This window comes from Anthonomus grandis, chromosome 16 (assembly GCF_022605725.1).
Source record: "Anthonomus grandis grandis chromosome 16, icAntGran1.3, whole genome shotgun sequence".
NCBI lineage: Eukaryota > Metazoa > Arthropoda > Insecta > Coleoptera > Curculionidae > Anthonomus > Anthonomus grandis.
Window position 1 is genome coordinate 7,698,374 of NC_065561.1, and position 24,576 is coordinate 7,722,949.

The window sequence follows — 24,576 nt, forward strand, 5'->3', positions numbered from 1 at the left end:
ATTTCTCTTACGATTTAACCTATCACTAAAGTACAAACAAAATTGTACATACTGATCAAAATCATCTTCATTTAGCTCATGTACTAACTTGATTTTGTAGGCATAATATTTGTGCTTTTTTAAGATTCTGTGAACGGTACTTTTAGATGGGTAGCAATTTTTCGAGCAGATGTATTAGTTTCCATCTCAACCTGACCCAACCCTGCAATTTCTACCACTTCGTTTCTCACTGGATGCTGAACTTAATTTGTTCTGTTTTGTACTGACCCTGTTTCTTGAAACTTCCTCATCAAATCCATTTAATAAGGATGATTTACCCTTTTATCCGGATGATTACCATTAAAAGCACGACCGTGGTGCTGCTCTAGCAGACTTATTTTGTTGATAATAAGTTGTTATCAATATCACCAGAACTAGATTTAAAAAATCCTTCGTGCTACTGTTGTTATTGCTCACTTCAACAAAACACCGATACCAAAATAAAAATAATTAAACCAACAAAAGCGTCAAAATATGCAAATATTTACGGCATATTTCGACAAATTAACTTAAATTGTCAAAATAACTTGAATTTTTGGATTTTTTTTTCTTGATTAGAGATGACACCTGGCTTATTTAAAAATAATAAAATTTATGCAGGAAACAAAATTGCAAGCTTTAAACTTCTGAAGAATGTCAGCCACAGTTATTTATATTTCTTAAGAACTAGTTGATAAAATAACAAAATAAATATAACGCTATGTAGAAAATAAGATTATCTTTAATTTAAGGTATCACTCGACCCCTATTCGAATTTAAAAAAAATATGTCAATAAATGTTTCTCTCAATATTAACTTTGACATGTTCGGCCGTTTTTGGCTAAAAAAGTTATTTTTCAAGATTTTCAGGGTGGACTGTTTTGTCTCGGACCCCCTGTATAACAAATGCGAAGCAAATATATCGAAGTCACAATTTCAAAGCGCATTGCGGACAAGAGAAGCGATCTTTTGTCTGCAAGTTTTAATTTAAAGATGCAAAGACATGAACAAGAACGTCCACTTGTGCTTCATTGACTTCTTCAAGGCGTTTGATAATGTCAAACATAATAAACTCATGGAGATGCTCAGGCAGATACATATTTATGGCAATGATCTGCATATAATAACCAGTCTCGATTACAACTGAAGTGCTGAGATAAAGATGGGAACTTACACAGTGGGAAGATAAAGACTTAAGGGTGTACGACAAGGATGCATTATCTTGCCACTTCTGTTTAATACTTTGAACAAATCAGTGCGAGAACTTTCAGAGGGATCAAATTGAACGAAGATATAATCAATAACATTAGATATACTGATGATATAGTTATTATCGCAAATAACTTTCATGTAAAGCATACACACAGCAAGTTACAAATATGGCCTAGAACTCTTTATTTTAGGGCATCTTAAGTTTTGATGTTTAATAAAATACAATTTTGTTTAAGCTATTTATTTTCCATGCTCAATATGTGATCCGCCATTTCTAATATAGACATGGGCCCTATTTCTCGCCTGATTAATTCTGCTAACCAACTCTTCCCTTGTTCTTATCTACTTAGCTCGGCTCGACAAGAAAAAATCTAGGGAAGCTAAGTTAGGCGATCAAGGAAGCCAAGGCAGGATTTTGCTTCTGCCGATCCAACCCGCCGGAAACCAATTATCTAAGTAATTCCTGATAGCCTAGATCCAATGCACTGGACAATTATCTTGTTGGAAGATTATTGGCTTTTCTTATTCACAGCGTCCAGCTTCCGCTAGATTAGATGATCGGGGATATGATTTTGCAAAAACTGTACATAGTTCTCTCCATCTAAATTCTCTGGTAGATAATATGGCCCAATTAAAGTTCTGTCGATTACTCCGGCCCACACGTTGACAAAAAATCTGCAGTGAAATGATTTTTTCTTATTTTTAGTGCAGATTTGCATCTTTTCGTTAGGTTGTGGAAGTTGGTAATACCCTCTGTTGAAAATTTGGACTCGTCTGTCCATAGAATACCTTTTAAAAACAATAGGTGTTTGATTTCCTTGTTTATCAAAAAGTGGTAAAACTGAGAAGTTGGTACTGAAGTGGTAAAACTCCGGAAGTTTGGTAATATTTCATCTAGATAACGATTCTAGTATAAAAACCGGAAAGAGCTCCATTGCCGTAAGCTCGTCTATTCGTGACGACAATGTCTTCATTGGTAAATTCCATTTCACGATAGTATGCAATTAAACGCGAACGGACTCGATTTAAAGAACGGTATATACATATAAAACGAAGTTCGTCATAACAGTACAGAATTAGTCACGAGAGCAGATTCTAAGCAAGTAAAGACTAAAAAGACACTTTTTTATTTATTAAGTGAATCCCCGATCTTAGTGCAGATCAGGTACAAAAATGTTACCAGCTTAAATAAACTTTACTTTAGATGAACTGTCCCACGAAAGAGACTGTTATTTGGCCAGATAGCAACATACATTTAAACCTAAAATAAAGCGCAGTATTTCAACTCTACAATTATTTTTCACGTTTCAATATCTCAATTTTTTCTCTCACTTGATACATATGCTTGTAGTTCATGATATTTTATTAAATAAACATTAGAGAAAACAAAATAAACTTTCAAACTTCGACATCAATAGTAACTTGCGCTGTATTACCGATTAAGTGTGAAATTTGGATATTTATTGCAAAAAATGCAAAAGTTGCAATAAAAAATTGTAAAACGGATTTCGACCTGTTTGTTTAAAATGTTCGAAATTAGGTCAGATTTCATCCCCGTAAAAAATTGCACCTTAGCCCAAAATATTCTCCAATTGAAAAATATGTTAACATGTACCAAACTTGTTACAGGTTTAATCTCCAACAGATATATTAATTGATTTATTAATTTTTTTTTTACCAAGATAAAGTAAATCGCAACCATAGTTTCATAAAATAATTTATTTAAAAATCATACATAAATATACATACTACACAGATATGATATACCGTTAAGATGGTCCCTCCTAACATACCCGATCTGAAAAGCAAGGAAAACCATTATTGGATGAGGAAAGTAAATAATAATATGGGATATTGTTTCATTGTTTTGTTGATTGAATAGAATTAAGAACTGCCATTGATTTTGCATTGATTTTACCTTGCAGGTCAATTTGGCCTATTTTAGATTTTAATGAATACTGAGCACATTAACTATTTGTTTATTTTGTTCAAATCATAAGGATCAATAGTGATAAGAATGTTAATGTCAATCTGGTCTGTCAGTTTTTGTAAATTATTGTTGCTAAACCATGGCCTCAAGTTATAGATTGCTCCATAGTTGCAAATTACTTAAACCAATGTTGGTACCAGATAGTACCCAGTAGTTAAACCCATCATGTCAACACCTAGGTACTTGACAGATAAATGCATTCCTTAAAATTTGGAGGGAACTGACAATCCTATTTTTAATAGATTCATTCTTTATCTGGTTCTAGAGTATGACAGATAGTTTCGCTTAATGCGGATGTGAAAAGGTAGACCCTATCTTGGCCTAATTTTTTTTGTAGTTACTAGTATGTGCTAGGATAGCTTAATTGCTGATTTTCTAAGTAGGCCTAAGAGTTTATAGGGCTCCTTGTTTTTGTTGTGTTAAATAAACCCCAGAAAAGGCCACATTCCATCTTCGGTAAGTTAGCACATGTTACATGCCTAAGTCATTTTCCTATTTTTTTCATCTAATTAATTTCTTATTTGCATGCTTTTCGGTTTAACTCAAAAGAACATCAATGCATCCAACTTTTCAGAGAGCAATTTTATAAAATTTAACTTACTTACCCACACAAAAATGCCATAAAATTGACAGCCATGTCGAACCTCATGTGTGGTCCCCATTTTTAGGCCTTCCTGTACCTTCTGCTTATCCTCTGCTTCTGCTTTTGCTGCATTTTTATTGTTACTGCTTCCACCTCACTTGCTACTCCACGTGTTACCACATCAAGTCGCTTGGATCATCACCTCCGGAACCTGCATTCCTTCCAATCGGCTACACCTAATACCGATTGCCCTCCACTACCTGCTAGACATTCTGGAAGCATCCTAACTGGTCGATCTGCTGCTGCCTCTTTTGACCCAAACGTATAGCTGCCAACAAAGGAGCCCCATTCAGATCAGGTGGGCCCTGCTACCAGTCGGAGATACTCAGAATTTCAGGTAGTCCCTTTTTCTTTTTGGCTTGGTTTCTCCAGGTATTGATTTATCGGTTCGTCGCAATTTATAGATTATTTTTTTTTTGAATTAATATGTAGAAATGATCGCAGATTTTAAATTCAATTTAGTAAAATTGTTTATATAACCACCATCACTGATTTGATTTGAAATTGGGAACTGAGTATATACGTATATGCGAGGTATTGTCAGATGTACAATTGAATAAGTATTAAGTGCTAAATTTTACTTTATTTTCTTTCTCATAATTTTAAATTTCATAATTATAATTTAAGTATTAGAGCATTACTGTCTTAGTATTTATTTTTTTTGAATTGAGGTTATAGATTAAATTAGTTGTCAATTATGACATTGATTTATCTTTCAATACTAAAGCTGGGTTTAACGATATAAAGCTGCGTTTTCTTTGCGTGCCCTAATAAAGGCTAATAATCATAACCCTGGAACCCACATTTAGGCATTGTGCGAGAAACAGTGCAATAAATTTGGCGCCTAACGTGTCAGTTCATGCTTTACCAATTTTTTTTTTCTAATAACTTTTGATTATATTAAACATTAGCAGTTAATTTTGATTAGTTGTTTTAGAAGGTTGACTTTACCATTCTTATTTTTTTGACGTTTTCATCAGTTCAGTGTTTCTTCTCATTTTAAAAAAAAAGAGAATTATCAAATTTTATTTAGGTTGGTGACCAATTACCAAAAACCAAAGAAATATCTTCAGGTGTTGTAGGGAAGGATAAATGATTCAAGTGTTATAGGATTACAGGGTGGTGTGAAGGTGAAAAGAGAAAGGGAAAGGAAAAAGAAAGAAAAGGGAAGAAAAGGAAAAGCATTTTTTTTTAAATTCTTGAATAGAGGTATTGTCAAGTTTTTGAATATTTTGTTTTTTTTTTTTTTTTTAATATTTTTTTTTTTTTTTTTTTTTTTTTTTTTTTTTTTTTTTTTTTTTTTTTTTTTTTTTTTTTTTTTTTTTTTTTTTTTATAAAAATAAATTATAAATTATTAATTATTAATTATTAATTATTAATAAATTATTGTTCATGCGCAGTACTGTAGTAAGTGTGTATAATAAGCTTATTTACTGGTATTACCTTTGATTGATTTTTATGACTTCTTTTGTTTTTTTTTTTTTTATTTATTTATTTATTTTTTTTGAAGTACCTGACTATTCTTACTTCTTATTAGTAGGTCTGAATGATAAATATAACTATAGTCTTAACTGCTCTTAAACGCAGTGTATTTGCTGTTGGACTTTGATTCCTTTTTTTTTTTAATTTTTTTTCTTAGGAAAGGGTGGGGGTGTCCTTTGGATACTTAATCATATTTTCCTTTTAATTTTTTTTTGTAGCTTATTTATTTAATTAACGTTATTAAATTATATATAATATATCTATAAATATATATATTTTTTTTTTGTCCCTCTATTTTGACATTTGAAATGGATGTTAATTATCTAGGTGGTGAGGAACTAAAATATGAGTTACACATTCGAGGTCTCCCATTAACCGGTTCTTTCGCTCAAAAACGGACCAGTCTTCGTGAGTCCTTGCGGTTGGAACGAGAGAAACACATTGATCCTCCTAGTTCCACTGTCTTCGACACAGATAGTGAGCTTTGCCTTTGTCGCAGTAAATTAATATCTATTGAACGGGATATTAAGACTCTCGGAAAGGATTATTGTGATGGAGAATCCAAACGGATTAATACCCTCTTGTTGCATTTGTACCAGCGTATCAATCGAGTCCATGCTGTGTCAGAAGTAGAGTCGGTTTTAAAAAATGAGATTGTAAGTTCATGCACTAAACTTTTTGGTGATCTTAATCTTGCTTCTCAAGGTATCATGCCTTCTTGCTCTTATGCCAACAAACCACCAGCCATTACCGTAACAGGAGCCACTCCATCTCACGAATCCCATGAATCCTTAAATACAGGAGACAACTTAGTAGTTTCAAATGACTTAATTGTTTTGAGTGATGAGGAATCTACACCTGTTGAAGAACTTGAAGCGGAACGTGTTAATTCCAATGTTGCTGCCGCATCGACTTCACAATGCGAGGTTGCAGAGCAGTCGATCCATTTGAATAATTTCCAGTCTGGTACTTCTACGTCCTTTGCACATTCAGCTATTAATAGGGAGTTGCCTCAGATTGAATCTCATAGCGATGCAGTACCCTATGGGACTACTTCCAATCCGTCTTTGACACAACAGTCTAGACTTCCACTCCAGGATTTATTGGAGCTTGCTCAAAGCAGTTGTCCTTATTTTAATCCTCAGCAGAGAACGTCAAGTACATCTGAGTCAAGACCTTCCTATGGTCGTTTCATGCAGCGCGACGGATCCAGAGTCTTTCAGTCTTCCGGAAATGAACTTAATGCAAAGTTCTCAATATCTTCGAATCCTATATCACAACCTCCTGTAAGTCAAATTAACTGTTATCCAGTGAGTTCAGCAAATGAGTCTCAATCAATGAGTCGTCAATCACAGGTTCGTTTTGGACCCCCCGTGGTTCATGCATCTCCTCCAGCAAACTCCACTGCTCATGGAGACAACTTGTCCCAGTCCATACCAATCAACGACTTAGTTCGTCATTTGGAAGAAGTAAATTTTTCTCCGACGGACACATCGAATCGAACTTACGGGCGTGAGCCGAGACAACTATCGCATCCCTCATACCATACACATGATGTGTTTCGATGGAATATTAAGTTTAATGGACAGACTAGTGTTAACGACTTTCTAGAGAGAGTTGAGGAAATACGTTTATCTCGAGGTGTACTTAAGGAGCAGTTACTCCGGTCTGCACCAGAGTTGTTTACTGGCGATGCCCTTCTTTGGTATCGTACCAATAAATTTGCCAGTTGGGATGATTTAGTAACTAAATTGAAAGATTCCTTTCGGCCTTATGACTATGAATATGGTTTGTGGGATGAAATACGTAGGCGCACCCAAGGATCACAAGAACGCGTCCTTACGTTTATTGTCGCAATGGAGAGTCTGTTTCGAAAACTTTCAGAAAGTCCCTCCGAATCAGTCAAACTTAACCTTATTCGTCGAAATTTACTTCCTTATATTCAAAGTAGGCTTGCTACCCATGAAATCCATGATCTTCACGAGTTGACTAGGTTAAGTCGAGCAATTGAAGAGACCGAAGCCAGAGTGCAGAGATTTGTCCCACCCCCCACAAACATTAGACAGCTATTAGAACCTGAACTTGCCTACAGAAAACCCAGTCATCACGTAGCGTCAATTGAGTCTTATTCAGAACCTAGTGATGTTAAGCCAATTATTCCTAATAATCATTCGGCTTTTTCAACTTCTATAGATGCAGTTTCTTCTGTTGTAACCTGCTGGAATTGCGGTGACAGCGGACATCGTTTTCGTAAATGTTCTAAGCCCAAAACGTTCTTTTGTTTCCGATGCGGAAAGAGAGACGTTAGTGCAAAGACTTGTCCAACATGCTCAAAAAACGAGGCATCGGCAAGAGCATAGGCCGTCCCTCTTGCCTATCTTTTGAATCGCAATCGGCTATTAGTCTATCCAAACATGTTCGTACTTCCGCCGTCCTTGATTTCGTCTTGGCACATGCCAAAGGTGATGAGCGTCCTTATCTGCACATAGACATTTTTGGAAAATCACTATTAGGTTTACTTGATAGTGGAGCATCTCGAACTATTATTGGTTCTGCCGGATGGTCTGTTTTGTCTACTTATTGCAACCTTAAACAATCTGGGGCCACTGAGTGCACTGTAGCCAATGGACAACAATGTTCAATAAAAGGAATTGTGACCTTACCTATGAGGCTTCGCACTCGCGTAGTCCTTATGGATGTTTTGGTTGTTCCCTCCCTACCCCATTCCTTGATCTTAGGTATTGATTTTTGGACTCGTATGGGGATCATACCTGACCTTAACACTGGGGAATGGCATTTCAAAGATGTTGCTCCATACTACTGTCACGAAACTGCCGCAATTCAATCCGTTGATACTCTGACTCCAACACAAAAAGGAACTCTCGATCGACTTATCGAGGATGTCTTTTCCAACATGAGTTCAACATTGGGTTGTACTAATTTGGTCAAGCTAGAAATCAGGACAAATTCAGCACCTATCAAACAGCGCTATTATCCTCTTTCCCGTGCCCTTCAAAAGGATGTCAATACTGAATTGGAACAAATGATTGCCAATGGTATTGTGGAACCATCTATTTCACCCTGGTCATCTCCAATAGTAATGGTTAAGAAAAAAACTGGCGAATGGCGTTTTTGTGTCGATTATCGCGCTTTAAATCGTGTAACCATCAAAGACAGTTATCCCATACCTTTTGTTTCTGCCACTTTAGATAAATTAAGAGATGCCAAGTTCCTTAGTACGTTGGATATTAAGTCCGCGTATTGGCAAATACCTATTGCACCAGAATCTCGCCCTCTTACTGCATTTACAGTCCCTACTAGAGGACTTTTCCAATTTACCCGTATGCCTTTTGGGTTGACTAATGCCCCTGCAGTGTGGCAAAGACTGATCGATTCTGTTATTGGTGTTGACTTGGAGCCATACGTCTTCGTCTATCTTGACGACGTAATCATTTCCACCCCGTCGTTCGAGGAACATATTCGTGTTTTACGTGAGGTCATACAGAGGATCGTTAAGGCAGGTCTAACTCTTAACAGAGAGAAGTGTACCTTTTGTAAACCCGAGTTAAAATATTTGGGGTACATTGTTAATTCTTCCGGTCTACTGGTGGACCCCGATAAGATTGAAGCTATTCTGCGTATCCCAACCCCCAAGACTGTTACTGATATTAGAAGAATTGTTGGACTCGCATCTTGGTATCGGAGGTTTGTCCCTAATTTTTCCACGATAGTATCTCCCTTGACCTCATTGACCATGAAGAACGTAAAGTTTGTATGGAGTCCTGAATGTGAAAATGCTTTTAATACTATTAAAGAGAAACTGGTCAGCGCACCGGTTTTATCATGTCCAGATTTTGATCTTCCTTTTATTATCCAATGTGACGCTTCCGATTTTGGACTTGGAGCTGTCCTTTATCAGGTTCAAGGTGACGAAGAGCACGCTATTTGTTTCCTAAGTAGGTCTCTTACCAAAAACGAGCGTCGGTATAGCACAACAGAAAAGGAATGTTTGGCTGTCATTTTCGCCATCGAAAAACTGAGACCATATGTGGAAGGTAGCCATTTTACAGTGGTAACTGACCACTACAGTCTGAAGTGGCTTAATTCAATCAAAGATCCTGTTGGTCGCATTGCTCGATGGGCTGTAAGGCTACAACAGTACGATTTTGACATAGTTCATCGTAAGGGTAAAGACAACATCGTCCCCGATGCATTATCTCGTTCGGTACCAGTGGTAGATGAGGTAGCACCTCTGAATGACATGTCAACGAACGATTCTTCTTTCCTGATCGACAAGTGGTATTCCCGCATGCTAAAACGCGTTAAAGAGCAACCATCTAAGTACCCACTATGGTGGATTTCTAATAATAAGCTCTATAAGCGCACTAAGTCAAAATACCCCGCTTTAGATAATCCTGACGATGCTTGGTTGCAGATTGTACCACGAAATCAACGATCTGATGTCATAAAGGCACATCACGATCCTCCCACCTGTGGTCATCTTGGAGTGTTTAAGACTCTTTCCCGTATTTCACAGAAATATTACTGGCCGAATATGAAGTGTGACGTAGCTAGGTATATTGCCCGATGTCACACTTGCTTAAGGACTAAACCTCTTCAAAAAGTCTCTTCTGGCCACCTTCTTAGTCCACAACCAACCCTGACTAGACCTTGGCAAATACTCAGTGTAGACCTTGTGGGTCCCTTGCCTCGTTCTCGTTCTGGATATTCCTTCGTATTGTCAGTATATGATTTGTTCAGTAAGTATCCTCTCTTCTTTCCTTTACGAGTGGCTACCGCCAGCAGTATATTAAAATGGCTCGAGGACCATGTACTTTTGGTTTACGGAATCCCTGATAGAATCATTGCCGACAATGGACCTCAGTTTCGTAGTGGAGCTTTCCAAAATAAAATGCAAGAGTATGGTATCCAAATACGTTATACTGCTAATTACCACCCGCAGGCTAACCCTGTAGAGCGTGTCCACCGTGTTCTAAAAACCATCATCTCAAGCTATGTTGATGAGGATCATAGGACGTGGGATCTAATTTTGGCTAAGGCAGGTTGTGCAATCCGATCAGCAAGACACGAAGTTACGGGTCTAACCCCAAACTTTGTAATTTTTGGTAGAGAACTTCGATTTCTGTGTCCCACCCCGACTTTAATTTCTCCATCTAACCCTAATGATTCCGATCCAACTTTGCGATCGAAAACATTGGAAAAGGTATTTGTCGATGTTCAGAAAAGACTGAAGAGGGCTTGCGAGCAACGTAGTAGGCGTTATAACTTACGGCATCGCGATGAGCGTTTTCAACTTGGTCAGGAGGTATGGCAGAGAAATTATGTTATCTCTAATGCTGCCAAAAACTTTACTTCAAAGTTCGCGCCTAAATATCTTGGGCCCTACAAGATCAGCAAAATTCTCTCTCCATGGTCCTACGAAGTTTCGGACTTGACAGGCCGTTGTCGTGGAGTTTGGCATGCTAAAGATTTAAAGGCACATCCACCTGATAATAACGTTCAAGAGCAAATCTAATGTTAGTATCTAAGTTATAAGTCAGCGTAAATTAATTATTATAATAGATTCGTTTCTTTGTAGTTATTTTGAGGGTTCTTATAATGTTGTATTATATTAAGTATTTTCAAGTTAGGATTTCTTTTATTAGTTATTTAGTTAGATTAGTTTTTCTTTATTAGGGATTGAATTTCCATTGCAAGTTTCAGGTAAACTTCCTTTTCAGGAAGGAGGGGTGTGTTACAGGTTTAATCTCCAACAGATATATTAATTGATTTATTAATTTTTTTTTTACCAAGATAAAGTAAATCGCAACCATAGTTTCATAAAATAATTTATTTAAAAATCATACATAAATATACATACTACACAGATATGATATACCGTTAAGATGGTCCCTCCTAACATACCCGATCTGAAAAGCAAGGAAAACCATTATTGGATGAGGAAAGTAAATAATAATATGGGATATTGTTTCATTGTTTTGTTGATTGAATAGAATTAAGAACTGCCATTGATTTTGCATTGATTTTACCTTGCAGGTCAATTTGGCCTATTTTAGATTTTAATGAATACTGAGCACATTAACTATTTGTTTATTTTGTTCAAATCATAAGGATCAATAGTGATAAGAATGTTAATGTCAATCTGGTCTGTCAGTTTTTGTAAATTATTGTTGCTAAACCATGGCCTCAAGTTATAGATTGCTCCATAGTTGCAAATTACTTAAACCAATGTTGGTACCAGATAGTACCCAGTAGTTAAACCCATCATGTCAACACCTAGGTACTTGACAGATAAATGCATTCCTTAAAATTTGGAGGGAACTGACAATCCTATTTTTAATAGATTCATTCTTTATCTGGTTCTAGAGTATGACAGATAGTTTCGCTTAATGCGGATGTGAAAAGGTAGACCCTATCTTGGCCTAATTTTTTTTGTAGTTACTAGTATGTGCTAGGATAGCTTAATTGCTGATTTTCTAAGTAGGCCTAAGAGTTTATAGGGCTCCTTGTTTTTGTTGTGTTAAATAAACCCCAGAAAAGGCCACATTCCATCTTCGGTAAGTTAGCACATGTTACATGCCTAAGTCATTTTCCTATTTTTTTCATCTAATTAATTTCTTATTTGCATGCTTTTCGGTTTAACTCAAAAGAACATCAATGCATCCAACTTTTCAGAGAGCAATTTTATAAAATTTAACTTACTTACCCACACAAAAATGCCATAAAATTGACAGCCATGTCGAACCTCATGTGTGGTCCCCATTTTTAGGCCTTCCTGTACCTTCTGCTTATCCTCTGCTTCTGCTTTTGCTGCATTTTTATTGTTACTGCTTCCACCTCACTTGCTACTCCACGTGTTACCACATCAAGTCGCTTGGATCATCACCTCCGGAACCTGCATTCCTTCCAATCGGCTACACCTAATACCGATTGCCCTCCACTACCTGCTAGACATTCTGGAAGCATCCTAACTGGTCGATCTGCTGCTGCCTCTTTTGACCCAAACGTATAGCTGCCAACAAAGGAGCCCCATTCAGATCAGGTGGGCCCTGCTACCAGTCGGAGATACTCAGAATTTCAGGTAGTCCCTTTTTCTTTTTGGCTTGGTTTCTCCAGGTATTGATTTATCGGTTCGTCGCAATTTATAGATTATTTTTTTTTTGAATTAATATGTAGAAATGATCGCAGATTTTAAATTCAATTTAGTAAAATTGTTTATATAACCACCATCACTGATTTGATTTGAAATTGGGAACTGAGTATATACGTATATGCGAGGTATTGTCAGATGTACAATTGAATAAGTATTAAGTGCTAAATTTTACTTTATTTTCTTTCTCATAATTTTAAATTTCATAATTATAATTTAAGTATTAGAGCATTACTGTCTTAGTATTTATTTTTTTTGAATTGAGGTTATAGATTAAATTAGTTGTCAATTATGACATTGATTTATCTTTCAATACTAAAGCTGGGTTTAACGATATAAAGCTGCGTTTTCTTTGCGTGCCCTAATAAAGGCTAATAATCATAACCCTGGAACCCACATTTAGGCATTGTGCGAGAAACAGTGCAATAAACTATTGGTACCAATAGCTTGGTACCAATTTAAATATATATTTACGTTGAATGTGTTAAGAAAAGTAAACGCAGAGGAATATATCATCTGACACCAACAGAATCGAGAAGCGAGAAATTTATATTTATATAGTCACGAATTTAATAAATATACCTGGACTGCTAATGCATATGGCCACGATACTCAAAAATGACCGCTGCTGGTGGCCGCTATTTTTATAGTGGTTGTATCCTTTTGATGTTGGTCACTCTGAACATTTCTAGTGTTGCCAACAAAAAATATATTAAATAACGGTAATGAAGTTGACGACGCTGACGTTTGATGTGTGAGTATAGCGACTGGCCTAATTTTTAGCGATTTGTAAAACTTTTGCAAGATTTTTTCAAGCGATATAAGCTTCCTCCTTATTTAATACGTGGATTATTTATCACCATCCTTATTTAAACGTATTTGGTTCACTGTTTCTCAAAACCGAATTATTGTAAATTGTCTGTCTGTGTTTATGATAGAATAATATGTAGAGTTGTTTATTTTTACTATATAAACCCTTACTAATTACAAACCCTCAAAAAATCATCTATATTTTGATTTTTTATAGATGGTTGTACCTATTAATGTGGAAACACTGTACATAGAAGGAAAGTAAAAGTCGTAATAGTAAAAATAAAAAGAAAATAAGTATTTTTAACTGAATTTGTTAAGTAAATACAAGCAAAAATTTAAATGAAGATCGTCATTTTCATGGTATTAGGATTTATAAGATTCAAGTTTAGGTTTAAATTTATAAGTTATAAGATTATCAGAATAATAAAACAAATATTTTAAAGTGCATGCCATCTATCCCAAGTTAATTGAAACTTCCAAGTTAATTGAAGTCTCATTTTAAATGAGGATTACTTTATTCTATAAATTTTAACGAAATTGTTAAAGTACAAGTAAAATCACAGATCTAATGCAACTAACTTCAATTCTTAACTAAATGTAATTTTCTATTTTGTATTTGTAAACATAATCTCTCAAAAACATTAATTGTTTTATTTCCCTACAATTGGCACAACTGAAATTTGTCAGAGTAACCAACATCGAAAGGACACAATCACGCAAAATGGCGGCCCCCTAGTAGTGGTCACTTACTTTTCATTGACTTGGCAGTCCAGGTATATTTATTAGGTTCGTGTATATAGTCCATTGATCGCATTTATACAATTGGTAGCAACTAAATTATGTTTGACGTGCATCGAAGTATATTCGGAATGGACTTTAAAAATGCCAAAAAAACTACTTATAAAAATTAAAAAGAAAAATAATGAGTTGTCACAAGTTGTTAAGAGTCAGAACTTTTATTTATAATTTTATACGATATCTTAGATCAGGAAAAACTTATATTATATGTTAAGGGATTACTTAATGATATGTCATAATTTGAAGCATTGGGCATTTCAGTACCAATTTTAAGTCGAAAAGCTTATTTACACGTTGATCCAACTCAGGTTTTTGGTGTGGATATTAACTTGCGATAAAAAACTAAGAGAGAAGTAAGTTGAAAAGATAACAATATCGTTTCTTCTACTTCCGTCTGCAAGTCTAGTATTCGACTTAAATTGAATGCAAAATTTTCAGTTAAACGTTATCTGTCTTTCTTTAATTTAATTCTTTGGTAATTTTTGTTTTCGGTTTCTTCTAAACGGTAAGTTTTACGATAAAAGTGAGAAACTCGTTTTTTCTTATAATTGATTGGCCGTAGTAGTTCAATAAATTGATTTAATTAATTAAAATAAGACTCTATTATATGTATATTTACTTGGATTCTAGGATGTACATTGTCGTCAGATTAATGAGTTTGTTTAAGAAACCGAAGTTTTTCATAATGGTCCGTAGGCTTTTGCGGTGGGTGCTGTCATAAGCTTATTCCGAGTCTACAAATAGAGCAAAGGTGACTTGGGCGTGTTTCCATTGCTTTTTCAGGTTTTGTCTCGCGTTGAATGTCTAATCTATTGTCCCCCTCCCCTTCGAAACCCACACTGATATTCTCCAATATACCTTTTCGCAACAGAAGTCAGTCTATTCAGCAGGATGTTATAGAGTACTTTATATTCCCCAGACAGTAGTGAGATGCCTCTGTAGTTTTTAGACACCTTTTTTGGAATTTCTTATGAATTGGCATTACTACAGCCTCCTGCCATTCATTTGGTATTGTTTCTTTCCTCTAGATGTTGTCTGACAGAGTTGCGTATTTTGCTTTTTATATTTGGTCCACTCTGTTTTATAAGTTCTGCTTACGTGTAGAAATGGACAAGAAATTCAAGGCGTTAGCATACGCAGACTTAGAGGTCATGTGCAACACAAAGGAATGGTTTAAAAGAAATCTTTACGCCAATAGAAGAGAAATAAATAAAAAGAGGGCTTAGGATAAGTAAAGCGAAAACTAAATACATGAAATTACATCTAAGAGAAATGCACATAGACATAAAACTAACAACAGATAATGGCTCTTTTGCAAAAGGTGAAAGACTTTAAGTACCTCAGGACTCATAGATAAACGAAACAAATTATGTTAGAAAGGCGAATACAGTGACAAATACATAGTGGAAACAGAGTCGTAACTGCCCTAAGCCATATGCTTCAACCATGAAATCTACCAAAAAAAGTTAATAGTTTGGAGAATGGTGTCCATGTACTGGGATGTATTTTTAAAGGTATTTGCCAGCAAACACAGTTGTAACGGTGCCTTTAGATGTCATTGTTTTAAACCTAAGTGTACTATTTGTTATCTTATGATAAGATTTACTCGTTTAATTTTAACTGTACCGTTCTATATGTGCTTTTGTTTTGTTTTGACAAAGCTCGTTTTTAACAATGTAAGTACGCTTTAAAATTCAGCATTTTATTCAGCATTTTACCAATTTTTGATAAGCGTAGTATCTAGGTAAATTGTGTCTTTTACTTTTAGTCCTCGACCTGATGATGCGATGATATTGTAATCGCGAAACCGGTCGTCATAATAAAAGGAATTTCTGGTGAAATAAGACCTTTATTTTCTACTGTGTTTGCTGGCAAATACCTATAAAAAAAAGTTAAACTGAAGGTATACAATACAATAGTGACCCCTGTATGGGTGCAAGCTAAGGATCATGACTTTTAGAAAACAAGAAAGACTCGACTAATCGAGACTTCGATAATAAAGGAAAATATGTGGACCCGTACAAGATCCAGTGGAGGAAATGCACGTTTGTTGAAGTAAGGGAAATCAAATCGAATCAAATCAAATATATTCCAAAATAATATATACAACAAAATTATAAGATGTGCATCTGTGAATCATCTGTTTATAAGAAGTAATTATTGAAAATTAAATAAGTACAAATCATATAGGTACGTAGGTACAAATATTAAGTACAATGATAAGCTATTATAATTTAACCTAATGACTAAACAGCCTTATATCACTAGCACAATAAGAACCAAAAGCGTAGTTAGAGTGAAAAATAGGGATGTTGGGATCGTTTATAGAGGCATACCAAACGCAAGAAGGCTACTAGGACGATTTAAATAGATTGGGAAGAAGTAGCAAGAGATAGGACTAGATGGTTAAATGATGATGTTAGATGGTCTACTGGTAATTAAGGAGGCTAAAACGCTTAAAGTGTTGTTTGGCTACGTTAAGTAAATAAGCATTTCTCTCTAGCTATTGTAATGCCTTACAGATGAATTAGATATAATTCGAATTGATTGCAAGAAACAAATAGTTTTCTCTAATATTCGACCAATTTAGCCATAAAGCACCATATCTAAATTAATTACTAGTAAATAATGTCAGTTGCCCTGTATTTAACAAAAGATTCATTTCGATAGAATGGTTTTGAAAATAAAAATATATTTTTTTAAATCTAGATCATGGGCATCATATCAAAATGCATTTTTTTGTAAAGGTCAAAGCTATTCTTAAAAATAATTCAATAATATTAAATAGGAATATATAACAATTTTCAGCCATGTCAAGGAATTTCATTTCATCTATCTCATGATTCAAATCTCGACTACATTTTCTTTCTTCATTTATCAATCTTACCTCTCTTAATGTTTTGAATAACCAATCAATTATCAGAAGAAAAGAACTATATATGATATTACAATAAGTAAATGTTGAAATAAACGTGAAATGTGACGACGATACAAGGCAATCACGAAGAGGATCCCTTAAGTTTTATTCATATTCATAAAGCAAGGATCAAAGAACATTTTGTTTTACCACATCATCGGACTTTTCAGCGATCTCTTGCATTTCTTGCAGCTTATAATATGTGAAACAACTTACCTTCGACGGTGAAGGCTTGTAGTCCCGAGCCCTTTTTGAAGCACATTAAATTAAAACTATTATTGGAACATTAAACATAGTATAGGTATTGTTTAATGTTAATTAGTAAGGCCATGTTGATATATATACAGGGTATTTCCTAACTACGGTACGAAACTATACAGGGTGAATCGTTAGGTCGTTTTATGAAAAAAAGTTCCTATAAACGTATGTCGGGAGTTGCTTTGTTTCTGAGATACAGGGCGATGAAGGTTCAAAAAAATAACGGTATTTTAAAAATACTATAACTATCCTTGAACCGATTTGGTTGAAATTTGGTGCAGTTATTTAAAGTTATAAGACGCTTATTTAGCTGTTACTAGATTGAAATTATTAGGTCCAGTGGCGTGTCAGTGGGCACCACATGCTTATTGTTAAGAAAAAAAACAAGGCCAATAATTAATTGTTTTGCAGCTTTTTATTTATTTTTGTATTTAAGCAACTAAAAATAATTTTTTTTTCGTATCTTATCTTATTATCTTTATATCTGGCTTTGTTTTCGAGAAAAAAAATTAAAAGTATCTTTAACTCATTCTAAAAATTATCCATGGACGACAACATGAAATAAAAACCAATTAATTCGATAAACAATTTCGACCTTAAAGTACATGAGCAAAATGTCCACCCTCCAATGCACGACTTTTTGGTCTCTTGTGTCTTGTTCAATATGATAATAAATATTCAACTTCTACGATTTTTATTATCAGATTTTTGAAATACAACAAAATAACAAATACATTGCTTCTTATGACAAATAATTGGCAAGTCCATTCAAGTACCTCCTTTGGAGACCAGCTGACAGTAATAGAATTGCTATTAGTAAAATTCAGCTGTCAATTAGCAGTGATTCATTACTCCATCATGAATAATTTTACTAACCATGAAATGACCGACATGCACTTTATTTATTGATTAGCAAAAGGAAATGCGGAAGAAGCACGAAGAATTTACCAGGACAGATATCCTAACAGAGTAATTCCATGTGCAAAAACATTTAGAAAACTACATGCAAGGTTATGTGAAACTGGGAGTTTTAATAAAAATATGGGTGGTGGAAGACCAGAAACTATAACAACGCCTGAACTGGAAGAAGCTATACTTGATGCGATAGAAGAAGATCCTTCCAATAGTATCAGGAAGATTGCACTGCAGCTTGAAGTCAGTTCAAAAACCGTTTGGAAAGTTCTAAAAAGAAACCTCCTGCATCTATATCACATACAGCGTGTACAAGCTCTACTGCCTCGGGATTTTCGTCCAAGATTAATGTTTTGCAGGTGGTTGATTCATACGATGGCACACAATAATAATGTCCTACCAAATATTTTATTTACGGACGAGGCAAATTTTTCAAGAGATGCTATTATGAACTTCCACAATGATCATTTTTGGGCTGACGAAAATCCCCACGTTATTAGAGAAACTCATTTTCACCAACAATTTTCGCTGAACGTTTGGATAGGAATTATTGGTGACTACCTAATTGGCCCATTTTTTTTACCGGCAAGATTAACAGGTGAATCCTACACGGATTTCTTGCAACACCATTTAACCACTTTATTAGAAGAAGTACCCCTACAAGTAAGAGTCAATATGTGGTTTATGCACGACGGGGCTCCAGCTCATTTCAGTGTTCTTGCTCGTCAGCATCTCGACGTCATCTACCCTAATTGCTGGATTGAACGTGCAGGACTTCAAAATTGGCCGGCTCGCAGTCCTGATATGAATCCCCTGGATTACTATTTATGGGGCCATCTGAAGGCTCTTGTTTATAAAACTCCTGTTCTAGATGTGAATGACTTGAGGAATCGGATAATTATCAATTGCAATATCATAAGGGATACTCCAGGTATTTTTGAGCGTGTCAGACACTCAATGACAAATCGTTTGCAGTCGTGTATTTTATCAGAAGGTGGGCATTTTGCTCATTTAGTTTAAGGTCGAAATTGTTTATCGAATTAATTGGTTTTTATTTCATGTTGTCGTCCATGGATAATTTTTAGAATGAGTTAAAGATACTTAAAATTTTTTTTTCGAAAACAAAGCCAGATATGAAGATAATATAAGATACGAAAAAGTTGTATTTTCAGTTGCTTAAATACAAAAATAAATAAAAAGCTGCAAAACAATTATTGGCCTTGTTTTTTTCTCAACAATAAGCCTGTGGTGCCCACTGACACGCCACTGGACCTAATAATTTCAATCTAGTTACAGCTAAATAAGCGTCTTATAACTTCAAATAACTGCACCAAATTTCAACCAAATCGGTTTAAGGATAGTTATAGTATTTTTAAAATACCGTTATTTTTTTGAACCTTCATCGCCCTGTATCTCAGAAACAAAGCAACTCCCGACATACGTTCATAGGAACTTTTTTTCATAAAACGACCTAACGACCCTGTATAGTTTCGTACCTATATTTATAGTTTCGTAGTTAGGAAACACCCTGTATATACAATCGGGTATTGCATTTTTTTTCTTTTGAAACAAATTTGAAGTAAAATATATATATTTTTTAATATAGTAAGTAGCTATTGTTTAAAACTTGATTTAACAGTATTTGCAAAGCAACTTCGCATATGCATTATTTTATTACTGGTGCGTTATGTAAGCAATTTTTTATTATCGAGAAGTTTCTTTTTGTCAGAAAATTATATTTATATTATTGTATCTAGGTTGTTGGCAAATAAATGCTTTTTGAATTTTGAATTTGAATTGAAAACAATTTGGACGTATCTTGTATAAAGACCAAGGGAGGATAGTAGTCCATTGAGCTTTACTGATGGGGTTGGTCTAATCATGTATTTTTTAATAAGAATTTTTTTTTCTTAGCTCATAGCAGGGTATAATTTAGTTCACCTTTAAAAGCGCAGTAAAAGAGCTGTCTTTCCTGAATCTATATTAAATTTAATTAATTATGAAAAAATTGTAAATCTATCAATATTAACTCTTGATTTTCCCAGACTTTCTTTTGAGATTGTAGCATTTGCCTAAGATCAGTTAACTTGCCGATGCCAGTTTAAGTATAGGAAGAAGACATGATGACTCCAAGCCTCAGGAACGAATCAGTTATATATTCAAATCGGTACTACTAGCTCCAGATTTAATAGCAAATCGAGGATTTATGACTTTTTTAAAATAAATTCCTACCTATATGTTTTGGAATAGAATAGATTTGGATCATCCGAACTACCAGCGAAAAATTTTTGATGGTGTCGGTAAATCCCAAGTAATTAGGAATTACATTACGGTGTTTGGAGTAAATTATAAGGTTACGCAATAAGTTCCAATTTAAAAAAAAGTCGCAAAATGTTATTAACACCTTAAGTACCACATTAGAAATACGTGATTGAGATAGCTTGGGGCCAAAATATTTTATGTAATATATTGATTCTATTTTGGTCAAGGTTTGTATACTATTCAAATTCATATTTTTTTACTTAATTTGCTTTATTTTCGCTGTCAGACGACGTTGACCCCCATCACCCAAAAGTAAGCGCGCACCGTAATCGGTGGAGGGGCGACAGCGTCCGTCACCCAATCGTGGGGGATATTATATTCTCACTCAGTTGGGAATATAATATTTATTATTATTTATACTTTTATAATTTGTTCAGTGAGGTTCGATGATTTTAAATATAAGGTTTTATCTACCCACGCGATGAATTATTACAAAAAAAGAGATGATAATGGGCAAAAGTTCTTTTCTGCGAGTGATGATACTCTTTTCCCTGACGTGAAAATATGCGGATGACACCTATATAAAGAATGTATTTATGTAGAATCTAGAAGTAAACGTAACAATAACTAACCGGTATGTACCTAAATAAATTTCGATATCGAGTGACTGGTTCTGCTGTTCAAACCTGTGCATGTGCTTAAAGAAATTTCGAACGATTTCTATAAAATAATGATTTCTGATGTAGTATTTCATTTGTTTGTATAAAAAACAGATATAAATGTATAATTACATATTTATATGTTGGTAAGCCAAAAGTTAAAGTTGAAGCACTACATATTCAACCCTGGGAGAACAGTTCACTGAGAAATGGTTTGTATTATGTGGATAAGTCTGCTTCAATTTACTTTTTGGTTTAATTAGCATTCGTTTATACTAGGTAGTTTACGAAGCAATCGGAAAAGCATTTTGAAAAATATGTTTAAAAAAGAAATTAAAACGAGGGAAAATGTTGCAAACGAGAGTATGGCATATTTAAAGAGAAATTGAGATAGATAAGAAATGTTTTAATGAAAACGAAACCGAAGTCGAGAAGTATCTTCGAATATATCACAAAGTCTATATGGACATTCTTCTTTGTGTCTTGGGGAACCACGAATTGATATCGAAGAGAAAATTAAAATAGCAGATAACCATTTCCATTGCTGAATATTGCTAAATTTGCACCAAATGTAAACGTTTATATCCTATATCAGTTAATAACGAATGATAGTATGTCAATCACCGAATTTCTATCAAAAGTGATCAAAAGTCTAAAATGTGAAGACCTCTTAGTTCTGGAAAACAATCAAGAACAAGTCAAAAAAAAAAAACCTTGTAAATAATGCAATGTAAAAGTTTCTAAAGACACAGGACGCCAAAGCTAAAAACAAGGCTTCTAAAACTAGATTTAGACGTAATTTAGGGTTGCCAAGTTTCTTTGAGATGATTTACTTAAAATTAGATACATATATCTTCTAATATTAAATACTAAATCATTCTAGTAATAATTTATTAGTAAATATATGTTTACACAAAACCAACTAATCTTTAATATAATATTCTCGTATTATTCTTGTGTAATTTCTGGTTCGTTGGAGCTCATAAATCCTCCGCAGATTTCTACTCTCGACTAGTGTAGCCTGGTTCCGAAGTTAACGATAGAATGATTCAGTTATCCTCAGATTTTTATTTTTTATTGTTCGATAAGTCTCTATTTCTAGGCAATAAAGGGTACCTATCCATTTAATGGAATAATGAAATAATAATCATTAAAATGAACATGTACATTACACTACGAGACAGTTTTACCACTAATCAAAACTCTTTATTTTACTCTCGACACGTGTTTCTCTAACGATGTTAGCATCTTCGGGAAAAGATTAAAACATTTAAGATAAATGTTTTAATCCGTTTAATCTCTTGAGTTTTAATCCGTTTTAACCCGTTGGATTGCATGTTCATGTTACATGCACATGTATCAAAAAGATCAGTAGCCAACAGTTGTTAAGTAAATAATGACAAAGCGGTCTGACATCTTTACTTTTGGATCAACATTATTTATTTAATAAAATCTAATTATTTTTACTATTAAGAATATTTGTTTATGCGTCAGTAGCTTCTGAGGCCTATATTTGTACCAATGATTACAAGTTTCGTTCTGAATCCAATAATCATTTGTGAAAACATAGCTTTATATCCTGGTAGTCTTTCTTTTTTAAAACTAAAAATATATCTTATCATTTGTGAAATGTATTATGGATTTTGGATGTATAATAAGTCATTTTTTCCGGTAATAAGGAGACTGGGATTTATAAAACTATTATGTTCTTATTACCACAAATATTATGATGTGTATCTAAAAGTATCTGTGACATAAATAATAATATTAATAATAAACCTTTTTGGCAAAGTTCAATAATGTGTTGCAGCTTGTCTGCTTTCGGTAAAATAACCTAGGAAATGTTGTTTTAAGCAACCTGTAGGTCATCACGCAGCTCTTGTAAGCTCTTTTAGTGGAGTGTTTGAAGTATTGTATATTTTATATCAATGGTCCTTACGAGGACAGTCAAAGTCATTTCCACAATGCAATAGAACTTCATAACATCAACAAGTCACTTACATGTCAAATTACTCTTGAACAAAGGCCTTTTATGCTTATACATAAACATCTTTATTTACTCGACGCAAAACGACCAATCCAGTAAAGAAGATATAGTTTAACCTAAGAAGCTTGTTGTGGTCAACTATGATCTGTTCTTGTTTATCCAGAATGGAGTTCTACGTGACATTATATACCACATCTATTAGGCCAGCACCATCTATTTATGCTTTGTATTATCATATTTCATTTCATGTGATTAAAGTTTTTAAAGAAGGAAAAGCAGTGGTTGTGATTTAACATATATTATTGATGTCATGAACAAAATTATTGTGCAGTATGGGACCGAGCTTTGTCTTGTCGGCAAATATTAAATAAATAAACATGTAATAAATCTTAGGTATAATATAATATAATATTTCACTACCTGTTTATTATATTATATTTATGTAATAATTTTTTTTAAGTTGTTCAATTTATGAAAACTTTTAAGTTTTTATAATGCTTTTAAGAATATCATGGTCAAAAGTGTGTCATGGCGATTTATTGAACTTAATAAAGCTCTATTTATAAAAAAATAACGCCAAACATTTTTATTCAACGTTGATTACCAATCCTAACATTATATTATATTAGCATTTTATACTAAAATAGGTTTTAATTGTAATATATTTTCACAATAAAAACATTGCATTTAGTTTTTTTGTATGATTATTTGCAGTTCCTTTATTATCTATTCTAATGTGTGTTTTCCAAGGTCAAAATTATTTCATGTGTTTCTGCTTCCTTAAAACCAAAGGAAAGAAAAAAACTATTTAAAGGGACTGCAAACAAGAGTAAATAACTGATTTAGTATCCTGACCAAGTTATCCTTTTATCATTTAACTCTGCATAATTTTTTTTTTTTTAAGTACGAAGAAAAATCTAGTATCACAAATCCAATATCTTGGATTCTCCATATAATAGGCTATCGCATACAAAGGTTACCTTAATACACTCGTCATGTTCCACTAAGTAGATGCCTCTAAGGCCAAGTCCATTAGGCAGGTATAAGATAGAAACTGTAAAGGTAGCCCAGATATTTAATCCTCGCATGTGTGAATGCGCACCAATAACGACTTGATCTGACTTTTTGCCTTCTCCTAACACCAATGGCACTCCGTGTCGTCCGCAAGACTTAAGATGTGGAGATATGCAGATGTTCAGTTAGAAGAGCAGCCACTAAATGAATTTCACGTCGGTTTAGGCCAGTAACTAGTAAGGTATTGTGAGATTACAGCTTTGTAATATATGCCATGTTTCATAGCAGTTATTTCCATCATTACGAAGTAGTTTTACTATCCAGCAAATTCTTTATCATTGAGAGTTATACCTTTTGCTATAAAGATTGTGAGTTTAGGACCCACTGATATTTATTTTTCACTGGTTTTATAGATCCCAGTCTCCTTGTTACCAGCGTTA

At 34.2% G+C, this 24,576-nt stretch overlaps 1 protein-coding gene and 1 long non-coding RNA gene across 4 annotated transcripts in view; both read right to left on the minus strand.

Moving 5' to 3' along the window:
* Positions 1–24,576, minus strand: part of LOC126745867 (uncharacterized MFS-type transporter C09D4.1) — a 170,876-nt gene that overhangs the window by 71,506 nt on the left and 74,794 nt on the right. The gene's annotated exons all lie outside the window — the stretch shown is intronic.
* LOC126745870 (uncharacterized) lies at positions 5,094–12,214 on the minus strand. The gene is made up of 2 exons (XR_007663742.1): positions 12,073–12,214; positions 5,094–11,275 (listed from the first exon to the last, which is right to left on the minus strand). It is a non-coding gene; the product is annotated as an uncharacterized LOC126745870 (long non-coding RNA).